This window comes from Lichenostomus cassidix, chromosome 3 (genome assembly GCF_008360975.1).
Source record: "Lichenostomus cassidix isolate B80296 chromosome 3, HeHo_3.0, whole genome shotgun sequence".
Taxonomy (NCBI): domain Eukaryota; kingdom Metazoa; phylum Chordata; class Aves; order Passeriformes; family Meliphagidae; genus Lichenostomus; species Lichenostomus cassidix.
In genome coordinates, this window is record NC_139483.1 from 9,334,248 (window position 1) to 9,354,429 (window position 20,182).

At 46.1% G+C, this 20,182-nt stretch overlaps 2 long non-coding RNA genes across 3 annotated transcripts in view; one reads left to right on the plus strand and one right to left on the minus strand.

Annotated features, from left to right (window-relative positions):
- LOC146439002 (uncharacterized) overlaps positions 1-20,182 on the plus strand; it is a 40,556-nt gene that overhangs the window by 4,595 nt on the left and 15,779 nt on the right. Inside the window, exons 2-3 of one of the 2 annotated variants that reach the window (XR_014850629.1) lie at positions 8,519-8,750; positions 10,061-10,200. This is a non-coding gene — a long non-coding RNA (uncharacterized LOC146439002). Of the gene's footprint in view, positions 1-7,413; positions 8,751-10,060; positions 10,201-20,182 lie in introns of those variants that run through there. The other variant, XR_014850628.1, reaches the window with a different exon arrangement.
- LOC146439003 (uncharacterized) overlaps positions 9,464-20,182 on the minus strand; it is a 30,841-nt gene continuing 20,122 nt past the window's right edge. The window contains exons 4-5 of the long non-coding RNA XR_014850626.1: positions 9,969-10,162; positions 9,464-9,870 (exon numbers count right to left, since the gene is read on the minus strand). This is a non-coding gene — a long non-coding RNA (uncharacterized LOC146439003). The remainder of the gene's footprint in view (positions 9,871-9,968; positions 10,163-20,182) is intronic.

Below are 20,182 nucleotides of genomic sequence, written 5' to 3' on the forward strand. Positions count from 1 at the left end.
CAGGGGACCATGCAGCTGCCCTTTGCCCACTGGCCTGTAAGGGTGTCTTCCCATGGCCCCAGCTTGCTGCAGGATGTGACAGTGGCCACACCAAGTGGCTGTGGGAGCCAATGTGGGGGGACCAAACATGTCTGAGAAGTAACTGGGAAAGAACATAAGGGCAAGCAAAGCAAGAATGTGATCTTTTCAGAGAATACTTTCCAAGTGTCCAACAATCTGCAACTCAGATATTTCCAGGTGGTCCTTTGATTTAAAAGCCTTCCATTCATTTTCCACCTGGGAATTTGTCTGCTGGTTTTTTTAACCCCATAATCTCTTTTCCAAAGATGTGGTTAGTCCTCCACAGAGTTCTCTGCGTGCTTCTGTCACCCTCTGTACCTCTCCTGGTGGAGACAGGTAGCTACCAGGACTGCATCCACTAAAAATCTCCATGTTTGCTATAGTCTGCAAAATACAGATCTAAGAACATATTACAGCTTTTTACCTCTGTCCTCCAAGGCTGCTGTGCTGCCACCAAGTGCAATTCCCTCCATCACGAGAAGGAATTTGGCATTCAGAGTCAGGAGATGTTACTAGACTCATGAGTCTAATAAGGCTCTAGGTCTCTGAGGCTGTGAGTCCTTGAATTTCTGCTCAGAGGTAATCTCAGGCAGCCAGGGTTTTTTTCCAGCCAACCTGCCTATTTTTGTGAAATTCACAGAAATATACTTCCTGTGAGATTTCCACCCTTCAGCAAGATTTTCAGTGAAATTGCATGTTGGAATTGAGTGCTGTTAATGGATGGAGTCAAGTAGAGACACATCTCCCAGTGCATGTGCCAATGTACCAGGCTAAAATTTACCTTTAGGTTTACTGTTGTCCCAACTCCCCATATGACTCACAAAGTAGTTCTCCTAATATGGGAGAAAGGGCTGATGCAGATTTTCTCTTTAATCCTGAAAAGAGCCATAAAAATATGTGGAAATACAGAGCAGACACATATATCTAAGTAAATGCATACTCAAAATTGAAAGAAAGGAGAAATATGGAAATTGGTGTGATGAGACTGCAGGTTAGTATGAAAATAACCTCAAAGTCTTCAAAGTCACAGCAAGGTGTTGCATTGCAACTCTCTCTCTCCCAATATGTTTGCATCATGAAAAATGAGCTTTTTGCTGCTGAAGTCCACAGTTTCAGATGCATTTCTCAGTTGGAGAAATGTTTCTCTGGGGTTTGTAGTTCTCAGTGATCTCAAAGCCTTTGAGAATCTGAGCTTACTTTATCTATTGTACAATTTTCAAAGCTGCCTAGGCTACTGCAGGTATGTGAGATACCTGCTGGGAGCTCCAAGGGCCTTTTTACTTGCCTGAACTGAAGCAATTTTAGCTCCCTAATGAAGCAGCATCATTATCAAAACCAGGCAAAACAAAACAAACAACAACATACCCGTTGTTGTTTTGTAGGGTAGATTACACACCACTGAAGCTGTGTAACAGTCCTGTTACTGCAGGTTTTGGAGTAACAGCCCAGCTGGGAATTAAGATGAGAAAAACAAGGCAGGAGGAGTGTGAACTTTCCACCTGCCTGAGATGAGAGCCAAGACCTCCTGCACTGGGGAGTGCAATTTGGCTCTGGCATGGTGGAGCCACAGAGCAGGGAGTCAGCCCCAGGGCGAAGCCCCCTGATCCTGCGCTGGGGCTGCTGATCTGTGGGACACGTGTGCTTCTTGAGGGGGGTGAAGAGGTCCTAACTCAGCCTTGTTACCCCCAGCTTGCAAAGGAGCTTTGAGAAAAATGAAGAGAGGCAAAGCCACCCTCCACCCCTTGCTCACATGCCACCTTTTTTCAGAGGTGACAGAGTGGCTCCATTGGCAGCGGAGGACATGCTGAGCAGAGCCACCACATCTTCCTGGTGGATGAGGAGAGGCAGCAGAGGCGGCTGCTGGAGCAGACTGAAAGTTTTTTCTGAGTGCCACAGGAAAAGAAACCATTATGAGAGAGTGCTAAAAGCCTATTCATTGCTAAGGAAAGGGCTACTGAAGAATCTGGGATGCATGCCGAAAGCTGCCAGCCAGAGCAACAGAGAGATTATTAAAGCCCTTTGCAAAGACCCCAGTCTCTTTCCTTGGCAGTGGCAATTCTGGACATGGAGTCGTTTCTGCCCTACCCATTGAAATCCTGTAAATAGCTGTCTGCGTGGAGGCACAAGCTGGGTTACAGCTGAGGGGGTTTCTTCGTGTGGGAACTGTAGGTAGCAAGTGTGGCTGTTCTCAGCTGTGCTCCTCAGCGGGGAGCAGTGCTGACCAGGCTGGCCGCTTGTGCAGGGGCTGTGCACACAGGAAGGAATATTTTGGAAAGGAAGGGGAAAAAGGAGTATTTTGCCCTGAGTCAGCAGCTACCTGTTCTGGCAGACCTGAGAGCTGTCTCCTGCTTTCTCTCTCCCAGTTTCTGCCTTCCTTTCCCGCCTGCTTTTACATTTCTTTCTTTTACCCTGCTTTAGCTTTTTATCTCCTCAGTGTTGTTTGGGATGAGCTCTTGTGAGACAAACTGTAGCCAAGGGGAACCCATCCGAGGAACAAAACCCCAGAGCAATGACTCCTGCAAGATAGGCTGTTCTCTTTGCTCCCTAAAGTGATCCTGTGAGATTGCTGTGCCCATAACTATTTTGTTTTAGGACACGGTGCACTCCCTCCCTGCGTGCTGTACAGACACATCAGGGAAACTCCCACCCCCACAAGGGTTTCTGTGGGATGAGTAGAGGAGCCACGGGGAGATAAAGAGACATGCCCAGGATTGCCCAGTGCACCCAGCTCTTTGATCTGCTTTGTCCCATGCTGTCCCCTCTGGGACCTGTGTCATGTATTGGGATGCAATAGCACAGCTGCAGGCTGGGAGCATTGCTTTCCTGCCTCTAGGAATGGCGTGGCAGGGAACCAGCAGGAAGGAGGAGGTGAGGCTCTACCCTCCAGGGGTTTAGATAGTCTATTAACTACTCTTGGCTGCAAGGAGACTCCAACATGACTGCTTCCATACCCAAGGGTTTAAAAGTCATGAGTCAGGTCCCTCCAAAGGCATGAGACTTTATGGTTTCAAAGAAAAGAAAGAAAGAAAATTTTGAAAGAAAAATAAGTGCATGCTCTTAATTTGCCTTTGGTACTGGAACCCTTGGATCATATCTTTGCGATTTTATCCCAAAAATCGGTGTTTATTCTGCCTTTTGGTTAGGGAACACAGACTACCTTCCTTGTCTGCTCACTCATACATATTCCTGAGACTTTTCAGAACTTGAAGTCTTTGAGCCCTCTGACCCTCTGTCCACCTTCATTAAATTTGGGTGATGGGTTCAAGTTGTGAGGGAATCAGCAGCTATGCCCACACGTAGCACCCTTAAATAAACCTTGCATCCTTAGAAAATGGGACAGAAGTAGAGATGTCCAAGGTTACTGCTACTTCTTTAAGGATACAACTAAATCTTTTTAGAGTGGAGGAGAGGAAAAACATGGAAACACTTCGTGTGTTGGAAAAGTAGCTCAGAGGCTGGACCAGGAAAGAAGAAAGCACATTTAATGGCCAAATTCAGCTGAAACAAAACCATAGAAAACAAACTGCCTGCGCCAGGAATTTGGGGGAAGGGCCAATGCTGGGAAAGGGGTAGAAAAGAGCACAGTATTACTTAGTTCAAGTAAGAACACAGCAGCACATCTGAAGAACATAACAGGGAGGTGCATGTTACAACTGGTCAGGATGAAAAGAATCAGAAAAGAGAGAAGGAGAGGCAAAGACAGCTTTTGGAGTAATAAGAGGGAGATCAGATTTTCAGGCAGAGCTCAGACATGTCAGTTAAGTGGAGCCTTGTGAGTGCTGCATGATGCTTAATCCGAAAGGCATCCCAAATTCCAGTAACAATATCCACTTCAAGCCAGCAGATGCCCTGTTTCACCTACACCCTTGGGGCTCAGAAAAATACTGATGTTTGGAGGTTTGCCCTTCCCTGCACCCGTCCCAAATCCTGACTTACCTTTGCAGGGGCCACAGCTCCTAAGAAGGCAAGAAGGGAGATGTTCAGCTGGGCTCAACTAATGCAGGGTCAGAGATCTGCCTGCAAAAGCCTCATGACATTTTCACCCCAGTGTAACCTGGAGATGAATGGCTGAGATGGGAATACAGGTCACTTTGATCTCCCTGCTTTACCTCCCTAGAATTAAATGATGGTGTTCTTATCATTTCTTCTCTAGGAGACCATGTGTGCTGCCAGGCAGAGCTCAGACACCCCCAGTGCTGCAGCACATTTATTCAAGTGGTTTCTGGGTGGTACTTGGTCCCTGAATGATCTGGTACTGAGCAGAAAGACAGGGGAGCAGCCAGGGTTCTCCAGGATGTGCACAAGGATGAATTATCCCCATGAGTGCCATGACTGGAGACTGAGCTGAAAAGGAGAAGCTAATGGTGACAGGAGGCAGTTATGGTTGGTCTTGCAAGGTAGAAAACTGCTCCATGGTAAAACACCACTTCCTCCTACTTCTGCTCAACCCAAAGTGCAGCATGAGCAGCCAAGCACTGCCATGTCCCACCCCTGGCAGCACAGTCATCTGTCTTGTTGATTCGGTTCATTGCCAGTGGGACAGGATGGGGCAGGATTTGGCCATTGTCTCTAGATGTCTTTCTAACCTGTGGGCTTACAAGCAGTGAACCGTAAAAAAGAAGAGTTGACAATTAAATGCTCAAAATCTCCTAGGACTTTGTCCAGAGTGGGCTAAGCAAACAAGTACAGATGGAGCAACCTATGATCTGCACAGTTACGTGATCTGTACAGTTATGGGTGTACTCTACACTGCTTAATTTGCTTTAATCTTACTAATTTATGGCCCAGGTTTCTTGCTTAATTAGTGAAATGAAGAATGAAAAGTGAATGCATAGAATTAAGTCTCGACTTGTTCGTCTGGCTTATAACCTCCATTAGTGAGCTGGGAGTGCTGTGTTCATTTGGTGTCTGGATGTTTAATGTGGTTGTTCACATGGTGCAGAAAATGGTGAGGAATCAGCAAAGAGAGGGACTGAGCTGATCAGTAGCCCTCAACCTCAGGGCCTCTCAGTGAAGGCTGAGTCAGTGACCATATGATGTCCTTGGAAGAGCCATTTTGGGTGAAGGGGGATGCAAACCTTTGAGATACCGGTGCTGTGTATGACATAGCATTTGCCTGCACATCTGGAGCAAAGTTCCCACTTCATCCGCAAATGATTGCCCCAGGAACACAAGGACATGACCAGGGCTCAGTGTCTTTCACAGCAGAGCATCACCAGCCAGCTCCAGCAGGTTCTGGATGCATTTTTCTTCACGGGACATTGACCACTGTTGATCCTGCTCATGTGGAACAAGGCAACGCGTCTCTTGTGCCTCCAGGGGACTGAAGAGGACTTCAGGGAAAATGGCACAAAATCTTCCCTGCATTAGCATTGTCGTACAGAAAACTGTTTTCAAAGAATGAATTCTAGTGATAAGGCAGGGTTGGTTTTTTCCCTCTTTGAAACCAGTCTTTTTCTAACTGCAGAGGATTGTTCCCTCCATATTATCAAATAGGAAAATTAATTTTAAAAAATCTGATGCAAATGCCTCTGTTTTCTCTTTTCCTTCCCTCTATTTTGTGTCTGCTGCTTTTAATTTTTGGACTTATTCTATTATTGGATAATTGCATTGGCTAATTGCATTTAAACAATTTTAGCAAGATAGGGTAATTAGATTCCAAGCAATTGGGCTGAAAATGCACAGAATCTGATAGAAGTATTTCACAAAGGGCTGAACTAGATAAACAAGAAGGGATGTGTTAGTTTGGATGAGGGTACACACACATATTTAGGGTACACAGGTTTGACTCCTAACAGGGAAATGCCATATTCACTGGCCCTTCCCCAGCACCTGGAATCTATGGAAAACAATTCTGACTGGCAATGGAGACAACTTGTAAATATAGCCTAGATTTTCATTAACACCAGATAAACCAATTCCAAAACTGAAAACCTCACAAATGTCTTAAGAGCTTCTCTTGTCATTGTATCAGAAGCTTCACTGGCAAATAGAGCTTTTATTTCTAAGAGCATTCAGTGAAATTCAAATTTCCCAAAATTCAAATTTACAGTCATTAAACTGTTGCAGCCAGGCATGCAGCTGTATTCTTGGCTCTCTTGTAGCCAGCAGGAATACAGCAATTCTCTTTTAACCTTGTGCATATTCTGAAATAATTTCCTGGGAGCTTTTCACCCCTCACGTATGAAGCAGGTATCCAAGATGAAGAGACACAGGATGGTTTTACCCAGCTTCTTGTTGCTGGCTCTTTCCTTAGTCCTCCCTGCAGCTGGTTACGTCATGCAGAGTTTCCTCCTCCAGACCTGAGGCATAGGGGAAAGCTGGTGGGAAATGCAACAGATTTTGGTGAAGGTTTTCCAGGCAAACCCAGTAGCCCCAGTGATGGAGCCCTGTACACTTCTCATGGTCATGCTGCTTCTCAAGCTCCCACAGCACACAGGCATGAGGGGTCCTTTCACCTTCCTAGCACTGTGCTTTGGTTCTGGTGAGAAAATAAATCCTCTGCTTTTCTCCTCAGAGGGAAAGAGCAGGTAGGAATTGCATGTCTAAAGTCAACCAACAACATGCCTAATATAGCTAAAGCTGTTTGCAGAGCCTGGAATGAATCTTGCACCAGTCTGCCTGTTTACCCATCCTTCCTCTATCTGTCTCTCTCATCTGAAAGCAAGACACAAGTTTGTGAGTCACAAGCAGACTAATTTCAAAAAAGCCACTTCTGAGAGCCTCTGGCTCCTGGATGAGACACCAACCCCTCTGGAGCAAACCTCCTGCCAGTCCTGCCGAGGCATCTAACTGAGATAAAACAAGGCAAAACACTTCTCATTAAATGACCCTGGCAGAAATTGCTTCATAAAGGGCATCTTGCTGATAGCAAGGACTTCAGGCCAGGGCTGAGACTCTGCCACACCAGCCACAATGTCCACACCAAGGCTGATGAGGAGTGATGGTTAGCAAAGCCAGGAGAACAAGTCTGAGCCAAGGGCTTCAGCCTTTGGTTTTTCCAAGCATACAGCCTCTGTGGGCAGTGGACAGGCACAAGTCTGGGCAAAGCTTGACATTTCGCAGCTGCAGAGGCAGAATTTAATTTTTCTACTTGAATCACAAGGAACTGAGGCACATGTTGTATGGGAAGGGAACAGTGGGGACAGATCTTGGGTGATGAGCTTCTGCTCCCATTGGAGGAAGAAAGGTGGGAGACTGGTGGGGGTGATCTCAGGAGAAACTAGAAACTCTAGAAGTTTACAAGAAACCTCCAGGTCTGGCATAGATGACAGGACCATAGTTGCCTGATTTTCCATAAAACCTCACAGATTTCACTACAAGTGCAGATTTTGGCTTTTCCACCAGCATACACAAAACCCATACTATATGGAAAGCAACCACAGCAGCAGGTGTTGTCACTTGGTGCTCCCCTGCTATTGCACTGCCCATGCAAGCAGAGAAGATGCTGTGAAGGAGAAGGTCTGGCCCATGTGGTTGGTAGCCCTGAGCCCCAGGGCCTCTGCAAAAGGGAGCAAGTGGGTTGATATGTTGAGGTCTTTGCCAGTTCAGATGCTGAGGTGTACAAAGTCAGTGTACCTCAGGGAAACTAGTGTTTTCTCCCACCCAGACATCTCCTCTGGGACAAGAGCCTCCTGTTTTCTCCTCCAGTCCCACTAAAATGAACCTTGCTGGAGCTACACTGAAACATGACATTGCCATCAGCACACACATCAGGATCTAGACATGACTGGAGTATAGACACTGCAGAATCTGAAGTGCTGGTGTAAGGCCCATGGAGTCATTTACTTTAAAATAAAGAAGGGAAGGGTATGGCTGTGAAAGGAGACACACACTGTGTGCACAAAGGGTTTCAGATTGGTCACGGGCCAGCATCATAGCAGCTGTCATCCCCTGAGGTGGACACAGTGATACCTGGAGACACAAGTCACCTACTCTAGCCTGCAAAAGTGATTGCCAGAGAGGTCTCTTCTGGAAGTGGAAAAAGCAGGACTCTTGCAGCATGGTTGTGTTCCCTGGTGTGGCTCTTTTGGGGTTTGCAGTGAGTGTCCACTGTGTTGCACTAATTCTGTGTATGCTTGCCCAGCCTCTCACTGCACCTCAGAGGAATTTGATAACCATCTTCTACTCTCCCTGCATGTTGGGACCAGGTTTCTGAGTGCTGTGAAAGTCTTTTCTCTAGTTTGGGCCCTCAGAAGAAGCACTGTTATTCTTCCAAAGGCTTCCTCCAAACATCTAAGCTAATGATTAGCTGCTGCACAGCTCCAAAGTAAACCTCAGATAGCTTTCTGAGGTCCTGGGGGTGCTCCCTTTGGGAAAAGAACCTTGATCCCATGCCACCGCCACAAGCAGGGTTACCCTAAGCCCTCCTGGCTCCCAGTGCCAGCACAGGCCCCACTGTGGGACATTGAGCATTTCCAGTTCAGCAGACTCACTTTGTTTGCATTTTATTTCCCAGGCATGACTTCTATCCTTGCTGATGGATGTGTCCACACAGTCAGTGTGTGCCAGGCTGGGCACAGCCTGTCCTCTAAACTGAGCCTGAGGTGCTGCAGGCACAACCATCACCTCCTGGGTCACACAGCATTTTTGGCTCTGAAGATGTTTATGTTGCAGTTTCCTCACCTGGATCCTCATCTGCCTCAGGGAAGTTGAACTGGCCAAGACTGACAGAGTGGAAAGGTCCTTGGGTAAAATACCCTCCAGGGAGATGATGCACTGTTGTTTCACACACCCTCCTTCAGCAGGGTACCACATCACTTGGACTCTCGACTAAAGTGTTTTGCTCCTGTTTAGAGGTCATTTTCAATAGAGTAAACCCAGGACTTGTATGGATGTGGATATCCCTGTGCTGCTCTCTTTGAAGAAACACAGAGAAGTTTTAATTCCCCTGCTGACCGCTATAAACTCTGCTGCTTTTCTCTGTGGACCATGCTGCTGTTGAAATCTGGTCTCGTTCCTCTGTTTAAGGCAGGAGCAGCTTTCGATTGAACAGACCTCTGAGTCCCAGCTGAAAACTCTGAGCAGCTCTTACCATAAACTCCTCGCAGGCACACAGAGCAGAGGCAGGAGACACTGACACCTCCTGGTATAGTGTATCACTGGGAAATGACTCACCAGCCATTGCCTGAGAAACTCTGCTTCGGGGAATACCCAACTGTGTATGATACACTGGGTTTTACTATGGTGCATGGGCCACGTTCTAACCTGGTCTTGCTTTGATGTGTTGGGAGATTCTGCATTTTTGTCATGAAGACCGGGTTGTTTTCTCATTGTTTCTTTAGCATCCCATTGTTTCCCTGCCAAAGTTGTGGTTTAGCTTAAAAAAATCCACTCCGCTTTTAAATACATTTGCCATACAACTAAGTGTTTGCTAACATTGCAGTAACTTTCTTAATTTTTTTGAGAACAACATTTCCATACAAGCTCAGCCCAGATGGCAAGCCTAGCAATCTGGGCAAATATTTCAGTGTTCTTTCCCCTCATGATAAATCTGACTGTGCCATCGCTCAGGGACTCCCAGACCACACCACCTTACTGTTGTTCACTTGAGGTCTATTCAGTTTGGCAGAATTTTTGCAATGGGAGTTAATTAGGGAGAGCTTGCTGATGAAAAAGTACTGGGGCAGAAGAAAGTCAGGGTCAAGTATCTCCCTTGTGTCTCTAACAGCAGCAAAACACAAATAAAAATTACTGCAACAGATGCGAATCAAGTGCTTAATCTCTTCTTATCAGGAGCAAGTCACGACACTGAGTTTCAATATTTTGAAGTGATACATAGGAGAAGGAGTGTCACAAAATAACACCATCCTGGAAAAGTAGACCAGAAATTATTCTCTGTGTTTTTCAAGAAAAAGAAAAGGAGGGGAAGTAGCAATCTTACTTGATTTATCCTAATAAATACTTACTATTCCTTAAAATTAGTAAAAGAAGCGATGAAGAGTATAGCTCAAATCAAGCTCAGGCTTTGGAGCAGGTTTCCCATTTCTGGTTTTCATAGGGAAGCATCCTCCAGTTCCCATCCGATGACCCTCAGCTTAGAGATGCTGTCGGTGCTGAATCCCCTGTCCCTCCGGAATCGCAGGGCTCAAACCCCAGCGGGCTGAAAGACGAAGGCAGTGGAATAAAGAGGAAGCAAAGGTATTTTGATTGCACAGTGCCACCCACTGTCGGAGAGACAGACGGCACCGGGGCTGCTGCGAGGGATGGGCGGCGCTTGCTGCTCCCATCAGTAACAAAGACATTTATCTGAGATCTATCATTCTGATATCCGAGACAGACAGGCAGACAGAAGTTTATTACGCAGCTCTCTACATACAGTGGGATGTATACACACAAATATATACAGACTGCTGGCGTCAATTGTAGATCGCATATATATATATCTCAATATGATACAAATATTGTCTATATCAATCAATATCTATGTACTATTCTGAGTCTTGGTGGGTCACAGAAAGCTGAGATGAAGTGACTGGAGATCCAGCGAGGAGGAGACCTCGCTGGAAAAACTTTGGATGAATCTGGAGGTCTCAAGTGCCTGAGAAAACACATCTGTTAGGTGCCAGCCCCTCTTGGTGGCCTGCAGGTGTAGAAAGGATCGTCAAGGAGATTTTGGGGGGGATGGAGATGTGGAGGTTCAGGGAAACATGGGCCCATGTGCATGTTACTTCAGTGAAGATGCTTAATTTGTCATTTGCATTAGATACGTGTTTTGATTATCAGCTACTTATGTGTATCAGGATGGATGGAATTGTGTGGTGAATTTCCTCTGTCCGGACATCAGGTGGAAAAAAATTCCCCCAAAGCACCATGCCACCCTCTGGATTATTGTGCATCTACAGAAGGGAAGATATTTCCAATAATCTTATGAGGAGCTCAGACCAGAGCATCCCAAGACCCTCCAAGCCCACAAAACAGTGTATCTTGGGAAAAGACTGAGCTGTATTTTTCTATACATCCACCACCCATGGCCAAAGGCAATTCAAGCAGCTGGAGAGCAGGGTGTGCTCTGACGAGCTGGGAGCTCTTGCAGGATGGTGTTCTCTTGTGCAGAGACGCCCTTGGAGAAGAGATCTTTCATTAAGATTGTCATTTGCTACCATTTCCATCCCCGCAGAGGCTGCCTCCTCCTCACAGGCAGCGTCCCCGGGGAGGGAGCGCTTGTGAAATATTCATACATCAGAAGAAATTACATTTGTAAGCGTGGACTGCGAAGCGACAACTGGCTGGAGGGGCGAGCAGGGGAAAACAATAGGAGCAAGGGAGGGAGAAAAAGAGGCAGAGTGTGGGAAATGGAAGGTGAGCTGTGCTTTCTCCCTGCCAAAATGCAGCGAGGAGCTTTGTGGGCTCTGCTGGGGCTCATTTATGATGGCATGTGTAGTGAATAGATTTTCTCCCCATTCTGGGATAGCTAAACAGCATTTGTGTTTGTGCTTCTGTGAGACTGGAGAATAACCTCACCCAAGTATGCACAAGGGATGAAAATGTCCCCTAACCAATGGCAGATGTGTGTCATGGGTTGGACTAGTTTGGACATTTCTGCAGGGTCTACTCCAGTTGTAAAGAATGTAACCAAAAAATCCACATTTTGGGATTTTTGGTCAAATTGGACTGAATGGCAGAAAAAAAGGGCAAACCCAAGCCCATTTAGCCCTGTATGACAGGAGACATCAGGTCCATGATCGACAGGACGTATCTGGGTGTTTGGTGAAGCCTTTGGGTATCTCCAGCACACAGCTGCAAATCTTGTACATCCTGATGGACCACTAATGCCCTGTGAGCACAGTGCAAGAACTCCTTGAGAAATACATTTACCCTCTTAAAATGCACCCTTTTCCTTTTCCTCTGCTCTCTGTGTCTCCCCCTGAGGACTGGATTCCTTCTCAGGATCCCAAGCCTAAGACCTCTAGCAGTGGCAGCAGCAGTGAAAAGAGGAAGAATCATTTTTTTTAACGCTGTGATCATTAAGATCCCCCCATTACTGATGCTGTCTGTTGCCCGCTGTTGCTTAATTTATCCAGATACCCTACAGGTATAGGAAAGGAGATAGCATCCTACAGATGTTTCTCGAGAGGATGGTTTCCCTCCCTGCATAGGAGGGATCCTTACAGCCTCCCTGCGCCCTCCTAGCTGGGTCCTCGCCTCCCTCGCAGGAAGCACACGCACACTCACATGATGCAGGAGCAAGTTTTGACTATTTTAGGGCCTGAAATTTCCCTGTCGGCATGGCAACTTTCAACTCCTCACCTCTGACGGAAGCTGCTTAAAATAGAAAATCCAGAAAGCAAGCTTTGTGCTCCTCCATGCTCAGCAAGCTCAGCTCCAGCATGGCAGGCAGAGCAGGATCTGGCCACTCAGGGCCAGAGAAATGTCAGGGCTAAGGAAGATGACCCACAGGCCATTACCACCCACTGCTGCAGTTTGTAAATCACCACCTGAATCTTCATGATCTTTGCTGTCTAAGGGTATCCTCTCCCTATCCAGCCTTCTTAGCTCACTGAAGCTTTATCTCAGTATTCCCAGATTTATCCACAGCCGTTGAGCCTCCATCTTTCCATGGATACCATCTCCATCTTAGCTACATTTCCCCCCACACTTCCAGGGCTATTCAATACCATGGGATTGCCATATGAAGAGAGGCTCTCCAATCATCCAAACTTACTTTTTATTTATCTTTTTTTTTTCCTTTGGAAAACCCATGAATTTTTTACACCTACTCTTCTTCGCCAACCAATTTTTCCTCCAGCTCACACATAAACAATTGCAACTGCATGGGGTCAAGTGGGCATGTGGTGTGTCTCCTCTAATCCCTGCTTAACCTAATTCATTTTCTGTCTAAGAACAAAACTCTGCGAGATTCATTCAAGAGTCTGGATTATGTCTCTCTCAGCCTACAATGCTCACATAGGATTAGGGAATAAAAAACCTAGAAGTCATTGGCGAGGCACTAAACCTGCAAACAACCCAAACACCTCAAAAATCCCTTTCTGTGCCTGGATTTGAGCTATGGGTCAGGATGTGCAGGAGAAGCTTCTCCACTGAAATGTCATTGCCACCACAGAGTCCAGCCCTCAGGGCTATTTTTAAGTCTATGAGTATCTGGACCTTGCTGTTACATTTTGTTTCTGAGGGGTTTATTTTTTTCTTATTTTCTCCTCTCTGCAACCCAGAGTTTTCTGGGGAGTTCAGTGGATAGAGCTGGGATGTCTGGGGGGTTTTATTTGGCTTTCAGGTGCGAAAAATAAAATCAATCTTCTACACCGGGAAGAGGGGCTTGTTTTGTACAAACACAATCACTGCTGCTTGTTGTTGCTTCTGGGAGAGCTTGTTGACATTTTTCAATCAAAATATTTTCCACTCTCCCTCCAATTGATGTCTTCTTCTTTTCTCCCCTCCTCCTCCTCCCCTTCAGTTTGGCAGGTGTTGTTTTTTTAAACAGTTTATGCACTTTCATTTCTATGTGTTTTTGAAAGGGCAACAAACACCCAAGTATGTTTCTTTCCCTTTCTGCGAGTGGGCAGTGAGTATTAACATAAGGAATTTCTCTCTCTCCTGCCTTTATTTTATTTATTCCCATCCTTTTTCCCACTGCTTCCCTCCCTCCTGAACTTGTTGAAACTGCTCCAAACAGGCAAAGGGCAAACCCCAGCTCTCCTCTGGAGTGCTGGAAACACCCCACAGAGCCAGGCTGGGCTAGTAACCTCTGCTTTCCAGGATAAAAATGGATTCACTTCCTAAAGGATTCCAATTTTCCCTCTTAATTTGGGATCCACAGATGCTCGAGGGAGGCACCTCTAACAAGGGATCTTCTCAAGAGTCTGCTGCAGACTCCTGGCTCCAGGTGGAAGTAGGACCCAGCTGGGAGGAGAAGTTATCTCCAAGCACAGGGATGAGCTCTGGTCAGGAGCAAGAATGGGACACTGTCCCCTGCAGCTGTTTGCACCTTTTTTGGGTATACTGACACTTTTAAGGGCTGCCACTGGAAACGGGGATACCCACTTCACCTGACTTGGGTTTTTAAATCGCTGTTCACAGATGTCCTTAGAGGAAAAAGTAGGATGCGCAGACCAGACCAGGTAGAAAACCTCAGGGTTGCATCTCCTATGCAAAATGCCAGAGGAGATTTAATGCCTTACTACCACAGCGTGTGCTCTTGTTCAGCCTAAGAGGCAGCAAATCCCCAATTCCCAGGCAAAGCTCCTCCTGAGCTCCTCTGAGAGCAGGGGAGCTGCTACAGCCTCCAAGGAACACTAGGAAGAGCGTGGGATAGCAAGAAAATGCAGTCAAGCTGGACAAGCAGGTATCTGCAGCTAGTCTAAAGGACCTACAGATAGAGAAAAACAGCAGAAGAAATTTCAAAAGCAGATTAAGGGGGAAAACAAATGCATTTAGTCTCATTTCTAGGCGAGGCCAAAAAATTAGGTGTTTGAGAGTGATTTACTGAGGTATGCTCACTCCAAACATCAGCTTTCCTGGAGCTATTGAACGGTGAGCAAAGTTAATATACTCATGCAGTTGCTTTTATGTAAGTGTCTATAGTGTCATTATTAACACAGTCAATACCAGGAGCTTTATTTCTTCATTTCCCCGACTGGGACACAAGTCCTGAGGTGCCCTGGGCATGAAGCCCATCAGCCTGGAGCTGCAGGTGGGTTCCTGCAGGACTACAAAGGGTGCCTGTGCTCCAGCTGCCCAAGCAGACAGGGTAAACACCCTCAGCCCTAACTATTATAGGAAAAAGTGATCCCACGTGTCCTGACTCACTCCCTGAGGGACACCCAGCAGAGGAGCTTGTGGTCACCCATGCATCCCTCCTGCCCCACCACTCGCCTTTACTGTGGCTGCAGCTGGTTCTCTCTGAACACTGGAGCCTCTCTGACCTCTGCTCCCAAGGGAGTGCACCCCTCCTTTCCCAAATTCACTGTTTGTCTCCTGTTCCTCCTTCTGTGCAGCTCCAGTTCTTCCTTCTGATGTCTCCTCCTCTGTGGCAGGGACTGGAGGTAGTGGAGATTCCTCCAGGGCAGCCCCAAGTTGGGATTAGTCCATTGCTCCCTACTGACAGTGTTCATCTTGAAGAGGTATAAACAACTGATTGAAAATAAATCAAACTTAAATATCTAAACCCAAAGTTAAATATCTTCCTGGTTCTGAGCTTCTTCATCAGTCTCATAGTCTTGCCTTGCACGATGGCCATGCAATCACAATGCTTTGAGCTTTGGCACAGGTATGGAATAGAAACTTGTATGTGTGTGCATGGGGAAAAGGGGATGATCAGGATGAGGAGAAAGGATCAGGGAACAGTGCAGCAGATTTGTGACAACAAAGGAAGATTTTCCTCTGTGTATTTTCATTCCTGTTTAGCACCCCCAGCCCCTCACCAACAGCCAGCTGAAGCCCAAACCAGTTTTGAGTGCTCAGGATCTGTCTGAGGGAACAGAATCATGCTGTGAGAAGCACAAATGTTGGGGTAAACAGAGAGAAAATATCCTAAAATTATTGCAAAAAAGGTCAGCTACTATTTCATTTAGGATAAGTATTGCTAATGAGAATTGCCTGGGTAGGCTGTACGGATTACTAGAAAGTCCCTTCCATACCTCACAGTTAGTCTGACTATGTAAAACCTACTCTGTATCCCCTAGACACCCCTCGACTGCCCCTGCTGGCAGGACATCTGCCAGGGGAAGATGATAAGACAAAGAAGCCACCATAAATCACAGCTGCTAATTGCAAAGCCGTGTGTATCTGTCCTTGCCCTCGTGCCTTCGCCTTCAATCCCCGCCTTGCCCACCCGATCCATCTCCCTGTCAGTTCTGCTCCTTCATGTCTCTTTGCACTGCTCCCCTTTCTGCTTTGAAGCACAGCCTCTGCTGCTTCACAATCAGCTTGATTCCCTGTATCTTCCTTCTTGAGCACTCCTGGCCCCTTTGCCAGCTTGCTCACTCCTTTTATATTTCTCTTCTTCTTCCACCGACATCATCATCCTCCTTGCTTTTGCAGCCCTCAGCCCCACTATGTCAATGCACACACAAACAAGGATGAAGGTCTTTGAGGGAGATGGGCAGGCCCAGACACCAGAACCCTGTAAAACCAGTAAAAAAGGCTGTTTCTCACCATAGAAGCACTCCCTTGTCAGCACATGCTGCTCCTACTGCTCAAGAGAAAAGCCATGTCAGCTGCACTTTAACGTCAGGAAATATTCAAGAGGCAGAAGTGCCAACCTGCCAACCTTTGGGTCATCTCCTCATCCTTAAAACATTAGCCAGCCTCCAGGTAAAAACCCAGGAATGGGGTTTTTACCACCCAGAAGAGTGTTGGGAGACTACAAGATGCCACAGTTTCACTTTCAAGTGATTTAGGAAAAATATCAGGAATAGATCCCAGGGAGAGAAGGAAACCCCTTAGGGATTACTAGGAGCCAGTTGAGTGCTTTCCTGGGGGAAAAATAAATTGCTGGGCAAACCAAGAACTGACAGTCTTTGAGGCAGTGTTTGACTACCTGCAGAAAACTATCCTTGACATTTGCTGTCAGTGCTTTGCTGCAGCCTGAACTGCCTCCACCCATGCAAAGTTGCTCCACAGGTTTCAAACATTGAAAAATTGTAAGGAAAACAGGGTTAAAATATTTCAGAGCACAAAGCAAACCAGGAAAGTTCTTCTGTGAGCCAAAACCTATTATTTTTTGCAGAAACTTCTGGGCTGTGAGACCGCAGCATTAGCAAATCTTGTTAACAATTTGCTTGAGCATTTTTGTGAGGCACCAGAAGAATGGGTTACGTGTCTTATTGATTTAATGACAACTATCGCTGCTGGGAATTGATGCTTTCATTAGTGAAAGCAGGTTAGCAATAGACTTGTGAATGTCTGGCCAAGTCAGGAGATGGCAGGGTATGAATGGTTTCCCCTACTGAAATAAAACTAACAGGCAAGGTGTAATGCAGGAAGACTCTGCTAATATCACGGGGCTGTAAACCAGCTCCGGTTCACTGGATTAAAAAATCCCATAGCTGCTGAAATCCATGAAAGATTATGATTAATACATCATCCCTTTGGGAAAGAGTGGTGAAATACCTGATCAAAGCTAGTACTTATTGCTCAATGTCTGCCTTTGAAATCCTGGGAATAGGACTCAGTTTCCCTGCACTGGAAATCTTTGGCTGATGATGCCAAATATCTTGGATGGCAATTCATAGAAGAATATAGGCAATGTGAGGCAGAGAAGGCTTCCTTATTGGAAAAAAAAATCAGAAAGGGAATCAGAATGACAGCAGGACTGAGGTGGGAAGAGACCTCTGGAGGTCACCTGGTACTGTATTGTCTGCAAATTGCCACCCAGTCACCCCTTTTGGGTTGGTTAAGCCCAGTTTCCCCCTCTCCTTTCCCCTCTTCTGCTGAAATAACAGCAGAGCCCAAGGATGTGGTATTTTAAGGAAACAATGAGATTAAGAGACAGACGCTAAGTGTTCACAGTGCTTCTGACAGAGATAAACTGCAGTATCAGTCTCTATCAGATGGAGAGCACAGGCCCTGTGCTTCAGGGGAAAGGCTTAATGATTTAATAGAGCTTTCCCACCTCTCGCTAGAGAGCTCCAGCCCTGCACACAGATATGTGAGCACCAAGGGGAGACAATCCCAGAGGGAAATAAATCATTAGAGGCCCTCACTCAGGGTCTCAGCACTGAAGACATTATTTGGGTATATCTCAAGCAAGAAGCAGAGTGGGTTTCCCTGTGACAGGTTGTGTCCCATGTCTCCTGGAGGAGGATGGATATCTCTCTTCGTTCTTTCTACTGTTTCTGGGGCTACAGCCTGTGTTTTCTTTGGTGTTTCAGGCTTTTTTGCAGGCACTTAAATGTGCATGTGAGTGTACAGTGATCATGCTCATGGTGGAAGAGGGGGTTCAAAGAATTTTCTGGATTCTGCTTCTTTTCTTTCTTCTTTTTTTTTTTGTTTTTTTGGTCTGCCTCCTTCTCCACCTTGGATTTCTGTTTCCTAGTGGAACTGCTCCACATTACCCTGCCAAGCAAGCAGAGCTGGGCTCTGCAGGTTGTCCTCCATCTGCAGCCTCCACTCCAACACTTGATTAGGTGGAAACCTAACCTTCAGCTAGATGGGAAAGGAAGAAAGAAGAGAAACTTCCATGAGGCTGCTTGTGGCACAGCATCTAGCATGTTTGCTGGGGAACAGGGTCATATCTCTGGCATCCTCACTGACTCCATTTCTGAGGAGGGATGTCCTCTGCAAGCTTCATCTTCCTGTACAATGTGTATCCAGAGGCTCTGGCCACCCAAGGCTAATATTTAAGCATTTGAACATGACAGCATCTATGGATCCAACAAGGCCTACCAAGTTTTATCCACAAGGAGAAGGGAAGCTTGTGATGGTACCAACTGCTCTATTTCCTCTTAACTCACGGACATGTATTTATCATGAAAGTTAATACTCATGTGGTTTAGCTTGATGAAATGAAGAAAGGGAGAAGGATGTAGGTAAAGGTCAAGTATACAGATTGGGAGAGAGGAAAAGTCTTGAAAATGCCATAAAACCTTCCAGACATCCTTATTGCTGCCACTGGAAAGATTTCTTTTGAAGTACAATGGCAGCAAATAGTTCAAAGAATGTGATTTCAATGACCCCCTAAGAAATCCTCCTCCTTCCTATCAGAAGCTTCACCTTTTCTAATTATTTTTAACATCCTGCTTAGACCACCAAACTGATTACAAAATTAAGTTTCTCATCTGAAACCAGGATGTCTACACTAGGTAACAGCCAAGGAAGCTCTAGTCCCAAATCCCACATAAGAAGCTCTGGCACCCACAAATTTCACAGGATTTTTGGGTGCTCACCACCTCCCAGGCAGGATGTGTCCTCAAATGACTGAACTGAGAAGAAAAAAAAAAGAAAAAAAGTCCTCTCAAAAGTAAAACACGCTTCTGATGCAAAATTAGCATTTGGCAGAGAAGTGACTCATGGTGACTGAGGGCTTCGTGCAGCCCTTCTCTGAAGCATCCAGGATCTTTTTCTGGCTTGTGATTCACCAGAAAATGGTAGATGAGCACATCTTGACCTAAGGAAATACTGCGGGTGTTACAGAGGAAGATGAACAGCTCTTCTCTGCTCGCTGAAATGGCGCTGCTGGCAACTCTGTGATGCCAGGAAGAGGGGAGGCAGCATTTCCAAGGGTGGGTTAAAAGACAGAAAGCCTCATTTACAGTGGATTCCAAGTCTTTGAGAAGCCTGACAGTGAACAAGTGGTGGATTCCACTGTACACAGAGCAGGATCCTGCATGGGAGTGGGACATGTCAGCTCTTCTGAGGGCCTGATGCCTTTTATTTATTGCAGGACCCCATCTTTTGGCACATTTTCTAGATGCTCTTGTGACCCACAGCCCCTCCCAGAGTCCAAAAATCCCATCTTCAGGCTCTTCACAAAGACCTCCAGACTACTTTGAGAAGAATCTTGGGAGTGGGGATCAGGGAAACACCTGAGCACCACCCTAAACAACTTCTCCATACTTTCACTTCAGACACAGTCTCACATCAGTGGCACTGGGTGCAGCAGAGACAGAATTTTAAGAACAGACCACATGAATTGCAGTTTTACCACCTAAATTGCTACAGGACAGAAGGAAGGGGACATCTATAAGACATCTGTGTGTTTATTAAGTGGAGCACATATATAATCAATTTGGGTTAGAGTCTGGCTGCATGAAATGGGGCAAGCACAACACCTCCAGCTCCCCAAAATTCTGGCAAAACCTTTCTGACCAAGGCAGGGCAAAGCCTGGAGCCAACAGGAACATCTGGCTGCCCAAATTCTATGCTGGTGCCCCAGGTGCTCTCTTGCTTTTTGCAGGGAGGAAGGGAGACATAATGAAATACATTTTGTTTGTGGTCAGATTAGCTGGGTTTCCTGATGGCTAAGGTGAAAACACCAGTGCTTTTTCTGCTCCTTGTTTCACAATTATGCCCCTTGTCATACTTCATTTCTATATCTCTCTCAATTATTTTTTAATCCAGATGACTCCCCACAGCAAAGTCCTGGAGTCAAGCAGTCTCTTATTCTGTAACACAGAGAAATGAATGTTGACTATGATCTTTTTTCTTCATATCAAGCAGAATT